This window comes from Cavia porcellus, unplaced genomic scaffold (genome assembly GCF_034190915.1).
Source record: "Cavia porcellus strain 051 isolate PalLab524CR breed Dunkin Hartley unplaced genomic scaffold, mCavPor4.1 scaffold_19, whole genome shotgun sequence".
Lineage (NCBI taxonomy): Eukaryota > Metazoa > Chordata > Mammalia > Rodentia > Caviidae > Cavia > Cavia porcellus.
Window position 1 is genome coordinate 41,232,425 of NW_026947502.1, and position 6,857 is coordinate 41,239,281.

The window sequence follows — 6,857 nt, forward strand, 5'->3', positions numbered from 1 at the left end:
CAAATAAATTTATAAAAAAAGGTTCAACATCATTGGTGATTCCATAGATGCAAATTAAAACAACACTGAGATGCCATCCCCTCTTGAAAGAATAGCTATCATCAAGAAATCAACCAATAACAAATGCTGGAGAGCTGTTGGAAAAAAGAACCCTTTTCCACTATTGGTAGGAGTGCAGATTGGTACAATCATTGTGGAAATCAATGTGGAGATTCCTCAAGAAGCCATGAGTAGAGGACACATTCTACCCAGATATTCCTTTTCTGGGTATTTTGCTGGAAGAATTAAAAACATCATACTACAGTGATATATGTGCACCCAAATTTATAGAAGCATAATTTGTAGTCACTAAATTTGGAAACAACTCTAATCCCATTAACTGAGGAATGAATTGAAAAGATGTTGTATTTTTATCCAGTGGAATACTACTTAGCCATAAAGAAAGATAAATTTGAGACTTTTATAGGTAAATGGATGCAGCTAGAGACCATATTTATAAGTGAAATAAATCAGTTGCATGTATAAACATTATATTGTCTCCTTTGTGTGAGAAATTGAGAAAGTAAATAAAGTCTAAAATGTACAGTAGATGCTGTGAAATGGGAAGAAATTGTTTAAAAAGAAAAAGGAGCTATGATGAGGGAAATGGGAAAGAAAAGAAGGGAAAAGGGGAAAAAATGAAAGTTTGCTATACTATTGGTGTCTCTTAGTTCATTGAAAAGGAAGATTTGTGCTAATATCCAATAGAGAATTTTTAATGTCCATGTCTTGTGCTCTGAGTAACTACCGTAAAGATGACAATGTATTAAACATTGTTATTCTTCTATTACTTTGTTATGAAGTTGTTTCACTTTTGCAATAAAATTAAAATAAGGGGAAATATTACCTAGTTCTGGAAGATATTGTGATATGTTACAAAGCCATAGTAATAAAAAATCATTGGGAGAAAAAAATGATTCTACCTTTTTTGTTTTGTTTTTCAAATGAAAAAATATAATGTGTAGTAGATGTTGTTGGAAAAGGACTATGTTATGGAGAAACATAAAACTGAGCTTACCACTACACCTTTGTAAAGGTGGACTTTGGTGAATTAAAGTTCTAATGTGAAACTATACAGTCAACTAGAGAAAATGTAGGCGAACATTTTTGTGATCTTAAAGTGGGGAAAGACTTATTAAATTAAAATATAAATGTCACATGCAGAGGATAAAAACAATTGGTTTTATTGTGTCTGGATAATGTTATTACAAAGATTAGAATGTTAATAAATGTTCTAATGTCAAAAGGGCCAGACCTAGGAAACATGTAGAGAATATGCACAAAATTGTATAAGAACATATACAAATCAGAGAACGTACTGTGCATAGTTATGAAGGAGGGAAATGCTAGCGAGGAACAATGCATAAGATGGGCCTCAGGCAGCCCCGTGAACTCAGTTCCATCAGCTGAGGAGGCGTCTTTAAACTTCTTCAGCCGACCTCAAAAGAGAAAAGAGGTGATATGTTTCTTTTCAGCTTCAAGCTCACCTTTTCCCTACTTTTCACCTTGCGGCCATGTACATGCCTTTCTCTGAACTGGGGTGTGCGTGAGCACCTGGACTGGGTATGTATGGCACCTGAACTGGGGTGTGGATGAGCACCTGGATTGGGGTGTGTACGGCACCTGACTCAGAGCTTGTGCCCAAGTGTTACTGTCCCTTCTCTGTTTTAGTGTTTTCTTTTTCAACCCCCCACCCATGGTTCTTTAAGTAGTTCTTCATCGTTGACTTTATTCTCCTGCTTCTCTCTGTTGAAATGTGCTTGGTGACAACCCCTGTGCAGGGGTTTCATCTCCTGTCTTGGCTCCAGCCTTGGGAAATGTGAGCAGTATTATGGCCACTCACTCTGTCACCTCACGCTATGTGCTGCCCCGCGCCCCCCTCCAGCCCCACTGTGTGCTGGTAACAGATCATGTGACGCACAATGCTCTCAGGCCTAAGTTAAAGACAGGATGTGAATATCTATTGGATTTTATTAGATTTGGCCTCAAACTTGTCCTCTGCCTGTCAATTGTGTTATCAAAACAGCTCCTTCAGGTTGTGGTTATTCCCAAGTTGGTGTAAATATTGTGTGGGTTTTTTGGGCAGAGCTGGGATGAGAACCCCAAAAGGCAAATTTAGCTTCAAAGGTGGAGAACCCCCTGTTATAGGAGGGTCTGGCATCAGAGCTGCTTGCAGTTTGTTTTAATGAGAAACAAAGAGAAGCTGGATGTGCATGTTTACTGTGTGCCTTTCAAGAATAATTCTTATATTTGCAGGTGGCCTAATGCCTCTGTGTCCAACCAAACCAGAGTGTCTTGCATGGGAGACCTGCTTATACTGACAGTCATCCCTGTGGGTGCCAGGTGTTTCACCCTGTCTTCGTCTCCTGGCAAAAGCTTGGGTTGAAAGTAGCTCCTGGTTCTTCAGATGGATTTCAGTAACCAACTACACTCAGAAACAAGTTTTTCCTTTAGCAATCCTGGGTAAGGAGGGTGCAGTGTGTCGGGAGCACTGTCCTCCAATCCTGGGTCACTCCAGGCAGGAACGAAGAATCAGGCAGAGAGAGCATGTGATATATAGAAATAGAATGTGGCTCACAGTTTACAAGCAAATGCTCAAATGATCCATTTAAAGGAAACAGAAAGCTGAGGCCCTCGCTCTACTATGCAGGAGAGAAAAGTTCGTTGTCTCTGGCCCCTTAACTGGGTCGCTTGTGTGTAGTGCAGATGGAGATCATGTCAATGGTGACTGAACCCTGCTTTTGCTACAAGAGAGAACAGGCATTAACACAAACTTATAAGAGTGTGTTTTATCTGAACATTAGAAAAAGTTTTAAAATGATTATGATCTCAAAATGAAAGGAGTTTCTGTGATAGTTAATGAGCGACCTCACTCACGGAGGTGTCAGAAATGTGACTTGGTTAGGTGTGGGTGCTGGCATCCAGTGGCTCAGTCTTCTGCTGTATGAGAATCATCTGATAAACATTTTAAACCTCCCTAAGATTGCCTCTTTCCTTCAGAAATTTCTGTATAATTGATCTGCCATCAAACCAGACATCAGATCTCTTTTTTAAAACTCCCCTGTTAAATCCAGTGTTGTTCTGAAGCTGAGAATATCTAATCATAGGGGAAAAAATTAACTCAGATTGGGAACACTGGGTCTGACATCCTGAAAGTTTTCTCCCTTATCCTTGAAATTATGTTGTCTTAACTTTCTGCTCTGAATAAAGACAGGTGCTTAGGTGGTTTCTGATGCTGACCTCTTTTCCCTGCCCCTCTTTCCTGTCAGTGAGGCTCTCTCCCCTGTGGGCACACCAGGACTCTCTTCGTGAAACTGCCTATAGCCACTGCTGCTGCTTTTACTTCTGGGTGCTGAGGTATTTTGTCCCTTTGAGATTAACTGCCTTAAAGTGTTTTCTTACCCCTCAGACTGGAAATCACAGCACTTTCTCCAAAAGGATAATTTTCTGTCGAATTGGCTATTCAAATAAAAGTGCAAGAGGAAAGGCCATCAACAGTAATCTTCACTGTAAGTTTTTTTGGTCTATGTGTTAACTGGTTTAGAAAACTCCAGAGTCTCATTAACTTCAGCGATTGGAAAGGACATTAAGGAATGATTACAAGAATTTCTGTCTATGCGTGCTTGTTAATTATTTGTGCCCTGCTGGGCAGGAGAAGAAGTTAAGAGAAGTGCTCAGAGCAGAAAGACGTCAGCTGTAGAACCCCAGTGACTACTACCTGAAGGTCCTAATCAGTCTACTTCCTGTTTTTTTGCAGGTGAACTTTTCATGAAAGTTGAGAACTCAGCTGCCTCTGTGTCCTTTTCAAACTCATCTGTGTTCTGTCTATTCAGCTCCTTTATGGGTAGATTGTGAGCTAGCTGTCCAATGTCACAGTGTCATTTTTATAGAGAGTTCATCTTTACACTTCTTACCTACTTTCAGGAAAAAAGATCAGGGCTTGACATTATAACAGTCTTTCTTCTGTACCTGTGAGGGGTAAAGGTCACTGAAACGTAATCAGTTATTTCTAGATGAATGGCAGCAGATCTTGCTCTCAAATTTTAATCTTCTGATTATTAAAATGTTACATATAAACAAGATAGATCCTTATGATACCTTAAGGAAATACATCTTTTAAAAAAATTTTATTTAAGGAGAAAAAGAAAAAAAACAGAAAAAGGGTACAAGTTATACAGAATTTCAGAAAAAATAAACACTAGGAAATCACTAGTTAATAAATTACATATTGTCATCTTAGAAATAGTTGTTCAAGTTACAAAATTAAAGCATATAAAGTGGACATTCAAACAGTGAGACTGCAAACAGTTCTGTTCAATGATCCAACAAAACTCAGTAATATGGTTATCTATCTTATACACTTAAATATACATGCAGTTATGTCCTTTAGAGCACTTTCTTTTCCTCTATTTTTTACAATGACAATTACACATTTTGGGCTTTATTACTCCCACAGTTCTTAATACTTTTTTTTGAAGAGAATAAAACCAAATGTGACATAACAAAACAGAGTCAGTCAAATCAAAAGGATGGATATAATACATAATGTAAAAACAGAATACAAGGTGATCAGCAATTGTTACCATAATGCCTCTTGCTATCTTAAAAAGAATTGCCTATATCATCAGTTATAATAAAATTGAACAAAATGGTAAAAAATAAAACCAAAACATTGGAGACATTACAGGACTTCAAAAGAAGATAATAGTCAAACCAGAATGGGCCTCATAGTGAATCTTATTGTCTGCAGAGTTGTTGCCTATACTCTCAAACTTGGTACTATCAAGCAAAACAGAATAGAGGAAAATCTGTCAAAACAAGATGATGAGAGCAATACAGGTTTCAAATAAAGTTAATAGGAAATCAAAGTGGGTTATTATAATATATCCTGTTATTTTTAAATTTTTTCCCCTTAATTAAAAAGATAAAAATAAAAAAGTAAATAATAAAAAAAGGAGATTGAGATAAAAGAAGACATAACAACAAAACAGAACAGGTCATAACATAACCATTTAAGCAAAATAGTGTTTCACCACAAGATATCCAGACATAAAAGTAGTTACCATAGTGCCTCTTTCCTTGAAATCTTTGAGTACTGTAGCACCAAACATAGCAAGACAATGTAAAACCATTCAAGAGAATGACAGTATTACAGGGTATTTAGAACCAACTAACAGAAAATGAACAATAGTTTCTGTACAATGTCCTTGTCTATAAAAGTTTTTGTTTATATTATCACATATAATAAAATCCAATAAGATACAACATGTTAAGACCGATGGAAAGAGAAGAACAAAAGCTTGATGGGACTTCAAAACAAGATGATATTAAATCAGTCTTGTTTTCTCCAAAATAGCTATTCCTACTGTCCAATCTTCTCTGCCTCATTTCTGTTGTGGCCTTTTTCTGTCATTAGATGTCAGTTTGTCTTCTTCATTTCGCTTTCTGCTCCATTCATTGTGGCCTCTCTGCCACTATTTCTGGATTCTTCGTATTTTTCTTTTTTAGAATGTCCTGCAGTATTCTCTGTAGAGTTGAATTGGTAGTTGCAAATTCCCCTAGTTCCTCTTTATCCTGGAAGCACCTTGTTTCTCCATTAATTTCTAGGGACAGTTGTGTAGGATATATCAATCTTGGCTGGAGGTTATTACGTTTCAAAGCTTGAATTATTTCCCCCTACACTCTTCGTGATTTGATGGTTTGTGCCGAGAATTCTGCTGTAATTCTGATGGGTGTTCCCTTGTAAGTGATCTGTTTCTTGTCTCTAATGGCTTTTAATATTCTGTTCTTATATTGGATTTCTGGAATTTTGATTATTATATGCCTGGGTGTAGTTCTGTTTGGGTTGCAGGTGGCTGGAGTCCTGTATGCCTCATACATCTGAGTATCTTTATCTTTTGCTAAATTAGGGAAATTCTCCTGGATTATTTCTGTGAATAGCCTTTGTAGTTCATTTGTTTGTATTCCTACTTCCTCTTTTATGTTCTTAATTCTTAAGTTATAGATCCTCTTATCATCTTCTAGCCTTTGTTTTATTGCTGTTTGTGTTCTTGTGATTTCTAAGAAGTTTTTCATTTCATGCTCCCACATTACAAATCTGCCCTCCAGTTCAGATAATCTGTCCTTAGTTTCTTTCAAGCTGTTATGCCAGCTTTCAATAGAGTTTTTAGTTTCCTGGTAATCTCTTTGAACCTGCTTCATGTATTCTGTGTTTTCTCTATTTTCTTCATCAAACAATTCTCCCCTTTTTTTCTGTTTTTCTATTCCACCATGTGTTTTTTCTTGGGCGGTGCTTAGCATTTCTCTAACTATTCTACTTATATCTTGCTTTACTTGGTTAAATACTTCACTTTTGTACTCATCTATGAGGCTCTGGAGATACCACTTTATGTCTGTTGGTGCCGTGTCTGATATTGCATGTTTTCTGTCCTCATTCTCCTTTGCATTTACCTTTCCTGGATCAGTTTTCTCAGGATTGGTGACCAAGGACCCTTTCTTGTTGCCTCCTTTTCTCATATTTTTTGTTACTTCCATGCAGGTATATATAGGAGGCTCAGTTTCTTTCTTTGTGGGTTACAGTTTGTTTGAATCAACCAGCTAGGCATTCCCACCTACTTCAGTGTACTAGGGAGACACTGACTGGGGCAGCGTATGTTGGGCCTGCCCCTCCAGGTCAACCAACTGAAGGCTTCACTGCTAGGGTGCACTGCCAGGCATTGGGACCTGGTTTGGGCTAGCCTACTGGGTCTTAGTCTGTTGCTTCACCCAGGTCAGGTGCTCCCACCAATCCTGCTTGAGAAGGGAATATGTGACTAAAG